Below are 12,110 nucleotides of genomic sequence, written 5' to 3'. Positions count from 1 at the left end.
CTATTCAAGTTATTTATTCTAGTGTGAATTCTGTAGTTTATGTCTTTCAGAGAATTGGTCCATTTTATCTACTTTGTTTAATTTGTGGATACAGAGTTGTTCATAGTTTTCCCATGTTATCCTTGCAATGCCTGTAGTTTCTGTAGTGATGCCTCCTCTTTTATTCCACTGGTAATTTGTGTCTTCTTTAATTCTTTCATAGTCAGCTGGACTAGAGGTTTATGAGTTGTATTGATTTTTTTTAAAGACAGGTATTGGTTTTATTGAAGGTTGCTATGGACTGAATATTTGTACCTCTTTTCCTAAATTCTTATGTTGAGATTTAATCCCTAATGTGATGGTGTTTGAATATGAGGTCTTTGGAATGTGATTAAGTAGTGAGGGTAGAGCTCTTATCATTGGGATTAATATCTTTGTAAAAGAGGCCCTGGAGAGATTCCTTCTCTTTCTGCCCCATGATGTTACAGCAAAACGAAACAAAACAAAAGACAGCCATTGATGAACCAGGAAGTGGGCCCTCACTAGATACTGTCATTGGGTGAAGTATTCTATAAACATCAATCATATCCAGTTGTTTGATAATGTTCAAGTCTTTTATATCCTTGTTGATTTTCTATCTAGTGTTGATGTTTTCTAGTATAATTGTGGATATTGAAATTTCTTCTTTTAGTTCTATCAGTTTTTGCTTCATGTATTTTGGAGTTATGTTGAAGGATTTAGGATTATGGTTCTTCATGACTTGACCCTTCTGTTATTATCATTATGTAAAAAGTCTTTTTATTCTTGGTAAATTTTCTTGTTCTGTAGTCCACTTTGCCTGATACTAATATAGCCACTCTGGCTTTTAAAAAAAATTTAATGTTTCCTTAGCATATTTTACTCCATCTTTGACTTTTAATCCATTTATGTTATATTAACATGAATTTATTTTTCTCTTTTTTAAAAAATATATCAGCCCTGGCCAGTTGGCTCAGCGGTAGAGCGTCGGCCTGGCATGCGGGGGACCCGGGTTTGATTCCCGGCCAGGGCACATAGGAGAAGCGCCCATTTGCTTCTCTGCCCCCCGCCCCCCTCCTTCCTCTCTGTCTCTCTCTTCCCCTCCCGCAGCCAAGGCTCCATTGGAGCAAAGATGGCCCGGGCGCTGGGGATGGCTCCTTGGCCTCTGCCCCAGGCGCTAGAGTGGCTCTGGTCGAGGCAGAGCGACGCCCCGGAGGGGCAGAGCATCGCCCCTGGTGGGTGTGCCGGGTGGATCCCGGTCCGGCGCATGCGGGAGTCTGTCTGATCGTCTCTCCCTGTTTCCAGCTTCAGAAAAATACAAAAAAAAAAAAAAAAAAAAAAAAAATATATATATATATATATATATATATATATATATATATATCAGATTATTTATTTAGATGTTTAAACTCTCACACTAGATTTTTACATGTCGGTGAACACTAACAAATTATTTCTCCCATAGAACTATAACCACACATTTCTAGACAATATAACTATATGGTTGAACTAACATTAATACATGTCACCATTTTATGAATTACATAATAAAACAAATGATCAAGTATCCAAATATTAAGTTAATATAACCCAAAGGCATATAAAATTATATGCTTACTTAATTCATTAGCAGAAATCCACTTCATTTTTGCAAGAGAGGATGTGAAGAAAAAAATAATATTTCAAATAAAAAGTTGACAAACAACTTCAGAAAGTATGAAAAAATTACAAGAATTTCAGAATTTTTATGATTAAGTTGTTTTAGCTACAATAACTAAGCATCTCTACCTTTAAAAAATATTTTCTTAATTAAAGAGTATAGTCTATGTGTTCCACATTAGACAAAGCAACATTTTACTAAAAATACTTAATAGTTCTCTCTCATTCTTTTCTCAGGCTCTCCCTAGAAGTTTCACCTAAGTGCAAACATTATACTTAACTGTAAGGCTTTTTGTCTGGAGACATCAAAGACATGTGCTTCTGGCCCTGGCTGGTTGGCTCAGTAGTAGAGCATCGGCCTGGCGTGCAGGAGTCCTGGGTTTGAGTCCCAGCCAGGGCACACAGGAGAAGCGCCCATCTGCTTCTCCACCCCTCCCCCTCTCCTTCCTCTCTGTCTCTCTCTTCCCCTCCCACAGCCAAGGCTCCATTGGAGCAAAGTTGGCCCGGGCACTGAGGATGGCTCTATGCCTCTGCCTCAGGCACTAGAATGGCTCTGGATGCAACAGAACAACAGCCCAGATGGGCAGAGCATCGCCCCCTGGTGGGCATGCCGGGTGGATCCCAGTCAGGCACATGCTGGAGTCTGTCTGACTGCCTCCCCATTTCCAACTTCAGAAAAAAAAAAAAAAAGACATGTGCTTCTATACAATGTAGATTTTCTTTCTTTTTTTTTCTTTCACTTTTTTAGAGAGAGAGTGGCGGGGGAGAGAGACAAGGGACAAATAAATAGGAAAGGAGAGAGACGAGAAGCATCAACTTGTAGTGGAAGCACTTTAGTTGTTCATTGATTGCTTTCTCATATGTGCCTTGACTAGGGGGCTCTCCAGCTGAGCCAGTGACCCTTGCTCAAGCCAACAATCTTGGGCTGAAGTCAGCGACCTTGGGCCTCAAGCCAGCAACCTTTGGGATCAGTCCAGCAATGATGGAGTTATGTCTGTGATCCCATGCTCAAACTGGTGAACCCACACTCAAGCAGGTGACCTTGGGGTTTTGAACCTGGGTCCTCAGCATCCCAGGTCGATACTGTATCCACTGTGCCACCACCTGGTCAGGCTACAGTGTAGATTTTCAAAATGGAGGCTTTCCATAACAGCACAGAATTAGATTTATAGAAATATATTAAATAATCACTGGGAATTTATTTAAAGAAACCCAAAACATTTCATTGAAAGAATATATGCACCCCTATGTTCATTGCAGTGTTATTTTCAATAGCCAAGATCTGGAAGCAGTCCAAGTGTCCACTAGTGGACAAGTGGATAAGTCAGCTGTGGTACATTTACACAATGAAATACTACTCAGCCCTAAAAAAGAAGGAAGTATTATCCTTTGAGACAACATGGATGGACCTGGAGAGCATTATGCTAAGTGCAATAAGCCAGTCAGACAAAGACAAGTACCATATGATTTCATTCATATGTGGAATCTAATGAACAAAATGAACTGACAAGCAAAATACAGACAGACTCATAGATACAGAGCAAACTGACAGCTTTTAGGGGAGGGTTAGAGACTGGGTGGGAGAGGGGTGTAGAGATTGAGCAAAAAAGAAAAAAAGAAAGAAGAAAAAAAAAAGAAAAAACTCATGGACACAGATAACAGTGTGATGATTGCTGGGGGGGAAGAAGCTGGGGAACGTGGAAGAGGGTCTAGCGGGGATAGCTGGGGATGGAAAAATAGTTGACCTTGGGTGGCGAACACACAATACAGTGCACAGATGGTGTGCTATGGGATTATGTACCTGAAACCTGTATAACTTTGTTAACCAGTGTCACCCCAATATATTCAATAAAAAGAAAAAAAATCACTAAGACTTGCTATAAAAACTTTTAAAAAGTTGGCCAAACCTGGTATGTACTTGTATAAATGTGGGAGACATAAAAAGTAAGCAGGCAAATAACTATATAGGCCCTCCTTTCTGCATTTGAAATGACTGAAGGAATAAACCACACAAGGTCCAGAGTGTTAATTTTTCCTGGGATGTTAGTTCTGTATGATTCTAAAAATAAACAAGTATTGTGCTGGGTACTTAGGCACCCAACCTTTCTTTTTCTTTTTTGGGGGTATTTTTCCGAAGTTAGAAGCAGGGAGGCAGTCACACAGACTCCCGCATGTGCCAGACCGCGATCCATCTGGCATGCCCACCAGGGGGCGATGCTCTGCCCATCGGGGCGTTGCTCCACTGAGGCTGGAGCCATTCTAACACCTGAGGCAGAGGCCATGGAGCCATCCTCAGTGTCCGGGCCAACTTTGCTCCAGTGGAGCCTTGGCTGCGGGAGGGGAAGAGAGAGACAGAGAGGAAGGAGAGAGGGGAGGGTGGAGAAGCAGATGGGCGCTTCTCCTGTGTGCCCTGACCTGGGATGGAACCTGGGACTTCCACACGCTGGGCGACACTCTCCCGCTGAGCCAACCAGCCAGGGCCACACCCAACCTTTATAAACTGTTTATATATTGATACAAGGTTATGGCATGGGATTTAAAGACATAACTCAGTATTATATCATTTCAGGAGAAGTCAATTGGTACAAATGATAAACACATTTTAAATGCTGAACAGTAAGAATCTTTTGATAACTATCAAAATAGGTTGATCATAATCCAGCTGCAGAGGTTGCAATTCTGTCAAGCTTGTGGTCTGGGAAAACTGCTTTTTGTTACTCCTGTGGAAACTTCATTAGACTTATTCACCAAGCCAACATGTTGGCCATTATGTATGACTTATTGGTCTTATCTCAAGTTCCAGTTCCATGGCAATGACATCAGGCACCCATTTTATAGAATGCAACAGCTGTTTCTGTGACCATTAGAGTCTTTGCAGCTCAGCCCCATTTTAGGACGGTACTTCTCTAAATACAAAAGTTGCTTGCCGTTAAAGCTCTACATCGCTTTTGTCTTACGAACTGTGCTGCATCTTCCATATTTCATTCCACCTTCAATTAATGCTAGGGCAACAAGCACCAGAGCTCAAGGCCGGCAACACAATGCACAGCAATACAATAACCAGGTTCTTCACGAAACTTAATTTTTACAAGACTTAACCAGCCATCACCAATCTGGGTGGATGGTGGTGCACCATCGTTAAAAGGCCAATCAAGAACAGGGATGCCCTCTTTCTCCACAAGAGCAGTGTCATAAGTTGCTTCATATACTCTTACTATTGTGGTAACTCCATACTTCTTAAGTTCCTCTGTACATTTGTTTAAGGTCGCATTGGTTGGATTGTGTGTGATAAGAAATCTCACATTCTTGTATGTGACTTCCACAGGAGCTGGGCTGTTCATTCAAGTAATGTTAATTTCATTAAAAAAACATTCCAAAGGGTTATGAAAGAATTTGAAAGTTGAATACAGAAATGATGCAAAGAAACTGAGTCTATTTCCATATACTCAACTGGAAATTCTCAGTGCTTTGAGTAGAAAGTTGGGAGTACTGGGAAATGAACGTGTAACAAGGAGCAGCAATTCTTCCATCCAGTCATACTGAGGCTACAGAAAGGAAGTGCTCTGAGGTTTACCCCACCCAGGTCAGAACTCTTGTAAGATGCTCTGTAAATTTCAATTCAACACTCCTGTGTCCAGGTTAACTACTCGTAAGGGGGCCTCTCAGTGGATTAGTAATGAATTTCCACTGTCCCCTTGTCTGCTAGCGGTCGTGCTGTGCCTGGCAGTAATCTCCACTGCCCTTCAGAAACTCCATAAATGTGTGACTGAGAATGCCACAGGACTGAGGAATATGTTTACTCAGTAAAGACTGTGGCCTGCCTGACCTGTGGTGGCACAGTGGATAAAGCGTTGACCTGGAAATGCTGAGGTCGCCGGTTTGAAACCCTGGGCTTGCCTGCTCAAGGCACATATGGGAGTTGATGCTTCCAGCTCCTCCCCCCTTCTCTCTCTCTGTCTCTCCTCTCTCTCTCTCTCTGTCTCTCCCTCTCCTCTCTAAAAAAAAAAAAAAAAAAAAAGACTGTGGCCTAATCCTACAGCTGGTCCAGAGACTGCAGTGACAGAGGACGAAGGCGGCGGCTGCAGGGCAGGGGGCGGCAGTGGTCACAGCGAGGCGGCGGCTGCAGGGCAGGGGGCGGCAGTGGTCACAGCGAGGCGGCAGCTGCAGGGCAGGGGGCGGCAGTGGTCACAGCGAGGCGGTGGCTGCAGCAGGGCAGGGGGCGGCAGTGGTCACAGCGAGGCGGTGGCTGCAGCAGGGCAGGGGGCGGCAGTGGTCACAGCGAGGCGGCGGCTGCAGGGCAGGGGGCGGCAGTGGTCACAGCGAGGCGGTGGCTGCAGCAGGGCAGGGGGCGGCAGTGGTCACAGCGAGGCGGTGGCTGCAGCAGGGCAGGGGGCGGCAGTGGTCACAGCGAGGCGGCGGCTGCAGGGCAGGGGGCGGCAGTGGTCACAGCGAGGCGGCTGCAGCAGGGCAGGGGGCGGCGGTGGTCACAGCGAGGCGGTGGCTGCAGCAGGGCAGGGGGCGGCAGTGGTCACAGCGAGGCGGTGGCTGCAGCAGGGCAGGGGGCGGCGGTGGTCACAGCGAGGCGGTGGCTGCAGCAGGGCAGGGGGCGGCGGTGGTCACAGCGAGGCGGCGGCTGCAGGGCAGGGGGCGGCAGTGGTCACAGCGAGGCGGTGGCTGCAGCAGGGCAGGGGGCGGCGGTGGTCACAGCGAGGCGGTGGCTGCAGCAGGGCAGGGGGCGGCAGTGGTCACAGCGAGGCGGTGGCTGCAGCAGGGCAGGGGGCGGCGGTGGTCACAGCGAGGCGGTGGCTGCAGCAGGGCAGGGGGCGGCAGTGGTCACAGCGAGGCGGTGGCTGCAGCAGGGCAGGGGGCGGCAGTGGTCACAGCGAGGCGGCGGCTGCAGGGCAGGGGGGTGGCAGTGGTCACAGCGAGGCGGCAGCTGCAGGGCAGGGGGCGGCAGTGGTCACAGTGAGGCGGCTGCAGCAGGGGCACCAGACTCTCCAAAGTGTATTTCTTTCTTTTTAAAAAAATATTTTACTCTTTTTAAAAAATTGTTATTGATTATTGAGTAAGGAAGAGGGAGAGAGAAAATAAAACAAGAACTTTGATTTGTTCTTTTATGTGCCCTGGCCAGGGATCGAACTGGCAATCTCTGCGCTTTGGGATGAAGCTCTAACCAACCGAACCATCCAGCCAGGCCTAAAGTGTATTTCTTGTTGGCAGTATATAGTTGGGTCTTTTCTTTGTTTTGTTTTTTTAAAATCCAACTTGACAATATCTTTCTTTTAATTAGTGTGTTCAGGCCATTTATATTGAGGTAATCAATGATATTATTGAATTTAAGTCTAACATTTAATAATTTTTGTTTAATTTAGTTTTTTTTCTTTTAATTTTTCTGCCTCCTTTTAATTACAAGGCTATTTATTAGTATTTCGTTTTAGTATAGCTATTAGATTTTAGGCATATATTTCTTTTTTTTTAGCAGTTGCTCTAAGGATTATAAAACAAACCCCATTTTTTAAATAGAATTAAAATTTTAGTACTTCAAGTAAAACAAGAAACCTTAAACCACTGAATTCTTTTACCTCCTTCTCTTATATTTGTCATAGGTATTAAGTCTATATACACTTAACCCTCTAACCAATGTGCTTTTTGCTTTCAGTAGTTGTCCACATTTTAAAGAACTCAAGAGGTGAAAATAGTCTATATTTTGCCCAGACATTCGCCATTTCCAATGCTGTTCGTTGGTTCCCGAGGTTCTGAGTTTCCATCTAGTGTCATTTCTCTTCATCCGCAGAACTCCCCTCAGCATTTTTTATGGTGTAGGTCTGCTGCTGATGAATTATTTTAGTTTATCTTTTTACCAGAACACATCTTTATTTGCCTCCATTTTTGATTGATACTTTTTGCTGGGAACAGAATTCTTGGCAGACAGTTCTTTTTTTGTAGTACTTGAAAAATATCATCTATTCTCTTCTGGCCTCCAGGTTTTCTGGTGAGAAATCTGCCATCATTCAAATTATTTTTCTCCTGGACATATTGTGTCATTTTTCTCTGGTATGTACAGGACTATTTCCTTTTCATTGGTTTTAATTTTTATACTTAATTGTGATGTGTCTAAGCTTGGTTTTATTAGACTGCCCTGTTTAGTGTTCACCGAGCTTCTTTTTTTCTTTTCTTTTCCAAGTGAGAGAGGAGGGGAGATACAGAGACAGACTCCCACATGTGCCCTGACTGGGATCCACCTGGCAACCCCCATCTGGGGCTGATGCTCTACCCACCTGGGGCAATGCTCGCAACTGAGCTATTCTTAGCACCTGAGGCAGAGGCTCCATGGAGCCATCCTCAGTGCTTGGGGCTGATGCACTCAAACCAATCGAGCCATGGCTGCAGAAAGGAAAGGGAGAGAGAGAGAAGGGGAGAGAGAGAGGTGGAGAAGCAGATGGTTGCTTCTCCTGTGTGTCCACACTGGGAATTGAATCCCGGACATCCACACACTGGGCCGACGCTCTACCACTGAGCCAACTGACTGGGGGAAAGCTTCTTGAGCCTATAAATTTATGTCTTTTACCAAATTTGGGAAGTTTTCAGCCATAGTCTTCAATTTTTTTTTTACTGCACCAGTATCTCTCTTCTGTTTCAAAAACTCCATTGACACAAATGCTAGATCTTTTTATATTCTCCTATAGGTCTTTGAGGCTCTGTTCATTTTCTCCAATATTTCTCTCTGAGGATGGATAATTTCTATTGATCTATCTTTAACTTTATTGACTCTTTTCTCTGCCACCTTTGCTCTGCTATTGAGCCCATCCAATGACATTTTTAGTTTTTTTTCCGTTCTAAAATTTCTGTTTGGTTCTTTTTTTATAGTATCTGCTTCTCTTCTGAGACTGTTTATCTTTTTTCTTTCATTTCAACAGTGCTTACCTTTATCTCATTAGCTGTTTTAAAATTTGAATCTGATAGTTCCACCATTTGTGTCATTTCAGAGGTAGCATCTGTTTATTGTCTTTTCTCTTAAGTACGACTCTCATATCCTGGTTCTTAGTATATACAATAATTTTGGATTGTGTGCTGGGCAGAATAATAATCCCCTAAGATGTTCACATCCTAATTCTCAGAGCCTGTGAAAATGTTACTGTACATGGCAAAAGGGACTAAAGATAGAGACCCAACCATAGGGAGATGATCCTGGATTATACAAGTGGGACCAGTATACTTACAAGGATCTGTAAACATGGAGAACTGTTCCTGGCTGTGGTCAGAGAAAGAGAAGCAGCAAGAAAAGAGTCAGAGTAACGCTATACTGCTGACTTTGGGCACAGAGAAAGAAGCCATGGGTCCCGGAGTAAGTGCCTCTAGAATCTGGAAGAGGCAAGAAAGTGAATTCTCCCCAGAGCCTCCAGAAGGAATGCAGCCCTGCCATCACCCTGATTTTAGCCCAGAAAACTCATTTTGGACTTCTAACCTACAGAATGTTAAGAAAATATATTTGTGGCATTTGTATTAATTTGTTGTAGCAGCAATAGGAAACTAATCCAGATTGTATCCTGGACATTTTTCACCTACGGTGTGAGACTCTGGGTCCTGCTGAAACCCTCTGGGGGATGGTGGTCATTTTCCATGTTATTTTAGCATTAGTCAGCCGGTTAGGTTCAGCAGCAGGTTCTTTCTTCCCCGTCTGCTCTCAAAGCCATTGCTCTGCTTCTGTGGGCACGTGACACACACACACGGGTGGAGGGAGCTGGGAATCGTGTCAACTCATACACAGAAGTTGGGGGTCCCTGCTTCTGCTGTCTGCTCTGTAGGATTCCCCCCACACTTGGGGCCTGTTTCCTGGTCCTCCTGTACTAGAAAGAGGATATTTCTCTTGAAGGAGTAGCCACCATCACTGCTGTATGATTCTGTGCAGTGAGCTCAACATTAGGACAAAGTGGGGCGATAAGAAATAATAAGGACCCCATCTTTGCACTGCAGGCCCTCATCCCCAGCTCCCCCTTGCAAAGGGCCAGGCTTTGTCTCTGGGCTCCTGCACACACACACCATTCCTAGTGCAGCCATACCACAGCTGCCCAACCTGCCTTTCTCTGGTATTTGTTGGTGGATGGGAGCCCAGTGAGGTCTGTCCTTATAGAGAGAGAGCCCAGGGTTGGGGCACTGAGCTCTCCTTTCCTCGCCTTGGCTTCTAGTAACAACAATGGCAATAACAATAAGAGGTGGTGGTGGTGGACGTTCATGGTTTCTGAATATCATCATGTGCCACGGACTATACCTGCTGAGGTTCAGTTGCCTGTTGGATTAACTTCTGTGGCTGCCTTAACAAACTACTGCACTGTGGGGGCGCAGACAACAGAAAAGCGCTTTTCACTGTTCTGGAGGCCAGAGGTCTAGACTTGGTATCACTGGGCTGAAAGCAAGGAGGGTTGGCCAGGCTCCTTCAGGAGGTCTCGGGGAGAAGATACTCCCTGCCTCTCTCCTAGCATCTGGTAGCATTTCCCCCTCTGTGTCTCTCTGGGTCTCTGTGTTCAAATTTCCCCTCTTACAAAGTTGTATTGGATTCCCTCCCATCGTGCTGAATTTTGTGCCCACCTGAATCCAGACTGACCTCATCTTAATTGTATCTCTAAGGATCCTATTTCTAAATAAGCTCACTTTCACAGGTTCCAGGTGGACCTGTGTTCGGGGGCCACTATTCAGCTCAGTATAACTCTCCATTTTACAGCGGAGGAACCTTGGATTAAAGTTCAGGTTGGGGCAGAAACTCATGCCTCTCCTACCTCCAAACCCGGGCCCTTCACGGCTCTCTTAGCCAGGACTCAGTCAGCACTGACTGTCCGAGGCTGTTTCAGACCGTGGAGCACAAGAATGCATTAGGTGCTCAACAACCCTATGGGGCAGATTTGTCATTCTATTATACAGGTAGGGAAACTGAGGCATGGAGTGGTTCTGCAGGTCACTCAGTGTCACATCCCAGTAAGGGCAGAGCAGGGATTGGCTCCCACTGCCCCTCCCTATGGGACTCTGCAGGACCCCAGGCTGAGACTGCTGTGCCCCAGGTAGCCCCGTGGGGCCTGACAGTGGGAGGGGCTCGTGTCAGGGCCAGGGCCCATCCTGCTGTCAGCAGAGACAAGGATCTGCGTGGAGTGACCCCTCTTGGCCCTGATGGGTGCTCTCAGAGCTTCAGTTTCCAACCTCAAAGCACTAGGGAAAGGCTGGACAGGCGAGTTCCTGTCAGGCTTGGGGCGCAGTCCCTGCAGCCTTCAGTTCCTGCCCACCCTGAAACAGGAAGATGGCAGGAGGGCACTGCAGCAGCCAGGGCTGGGTGCCTGGGTTCCAGTTCTCAGAACAAAACTCATATCACAAGGAGTTTCTCTGAGCATTTCATGCAGTAGCTGAAACAGAACCCAGTAAAAAGCCCGAGGGCAAAGGGCCCGAGTACCGACACTCAGAGGGAGTGCCACCTGAGCCACCATGGACAAGGGCTTTTCTGGGGGCACCACTGGGCAGCACACTCCTCAGGAATCAAGGGTCATGCAAGCAGCTGGGTCCGGGTGCTGCAGTGCTGGCTCCCCAGGGAGAACAGCCCTCACGTAAGGTGAGCTTGCTGACGAGGGTCCAGGGAGCCCAGGTGGGGCTGAGGGGCTGAGCAGGTGCTTTGGTGTGAGTGGGACTTGTTAGGAGATCAGGCTAAAGAGGTAGATTTTCAAGGGAAAAATCTGTGAATTCATGAAGTGTTAGCTTCATAATTTCACACAAAGTCCTTGAAAACCAAATAGAAATAGCCATGGAGCTCAATGGGAGCAGTGGTAACCAGACTCCGGACCCTGGACTCATTTTCTCAAAGAGAATTGAGATTAAAGTCAAAACACCACCAACAGAGGGGGACTTAGAGACCATCTCAGCGTGTGGACATCATGGCCCCTGGTCAGAATAACTTTTAAATACATAACTAGGAAGCAGTTAGCCACCAGGAGGTCCTCCTGGCCTGCAGAAAGAGGGTTGGGAGGTCTCTGGGCCCTGTCACAGCGGGGTGATCAATGTTGCACACATGGCTGAGCCCAGGCCCTAACCTGGCCCCCAGAGAACTGACCGCTTCCACGTTGAGGGGCGAGGCAGGGCAAGGCATCCCTGAGGAGCCTGACAGCCCAGGGAAAGGCTCAAAGATGCTGACCTCCAGGGCACATCACCCCAAAGCCGGCGGGCAGACAGGCTCCATCGTGGGTGCAGGGCTTCCTGTCGCGTCCTGTGCCTTCTCCTAAGCCAGGCACACCACATCGCAGGACCCCTCAGGAAAGAGGTGACGTGAAAGACAGGAGCAGAAATCAGGGGTCAGGGCAACGTGTCTGAAGTTGATGTGCAGAGCGAAGAAATGAGAAAACCAAGATGTATTCAGGCTCCTCGAAGAGAACTGAAGGTCGACAAAATGAAAACAGGTTGCTGTAAAAAGGAATATTCAG

At 46.4% G+C, this 12,110-nt stretch overlaps 1 protein-coding gene and 1 pseudogene across 1 annotated transcript in view; one reads left to right on the top strand and one right to left on the bottom strand.

Moving 5' to 3' along the window:
• Positions 1-12,110, top strand: part of AHRR (aryl hydrocarbon receptor repressor) — a 101,692-nt gene that overhangs the window by 59,519 nt on the left and 30,063 nt on the right. The window lies entirely within an intron of this gene.
• Positions 4,489-5,000, bottom strand: LOC136389021 (protein tyrosine phosphatase type IVA 1 pseudogene; annotated as a pseudogene).

Source organism: Saccopteryx leptura, chromosome 1 (genome assembly GCF_036850995.1).
Source record: "Saccopteryx leptura isolate mSacLep1 chromosome 1, mSacLep1_pri_phased_curated, whole genome shotgun sequence".
NCBI lineage: Eukaryota > Metazoa > Chordata > Mammalia > Chiroptera > Emballonuridae > Saccopteryx > Saccopteryx leptura.
Note: the sequence above shows the minus strand (reverse complement) of the source record. Positions and strands in the feature narration are given on the sequence as shown.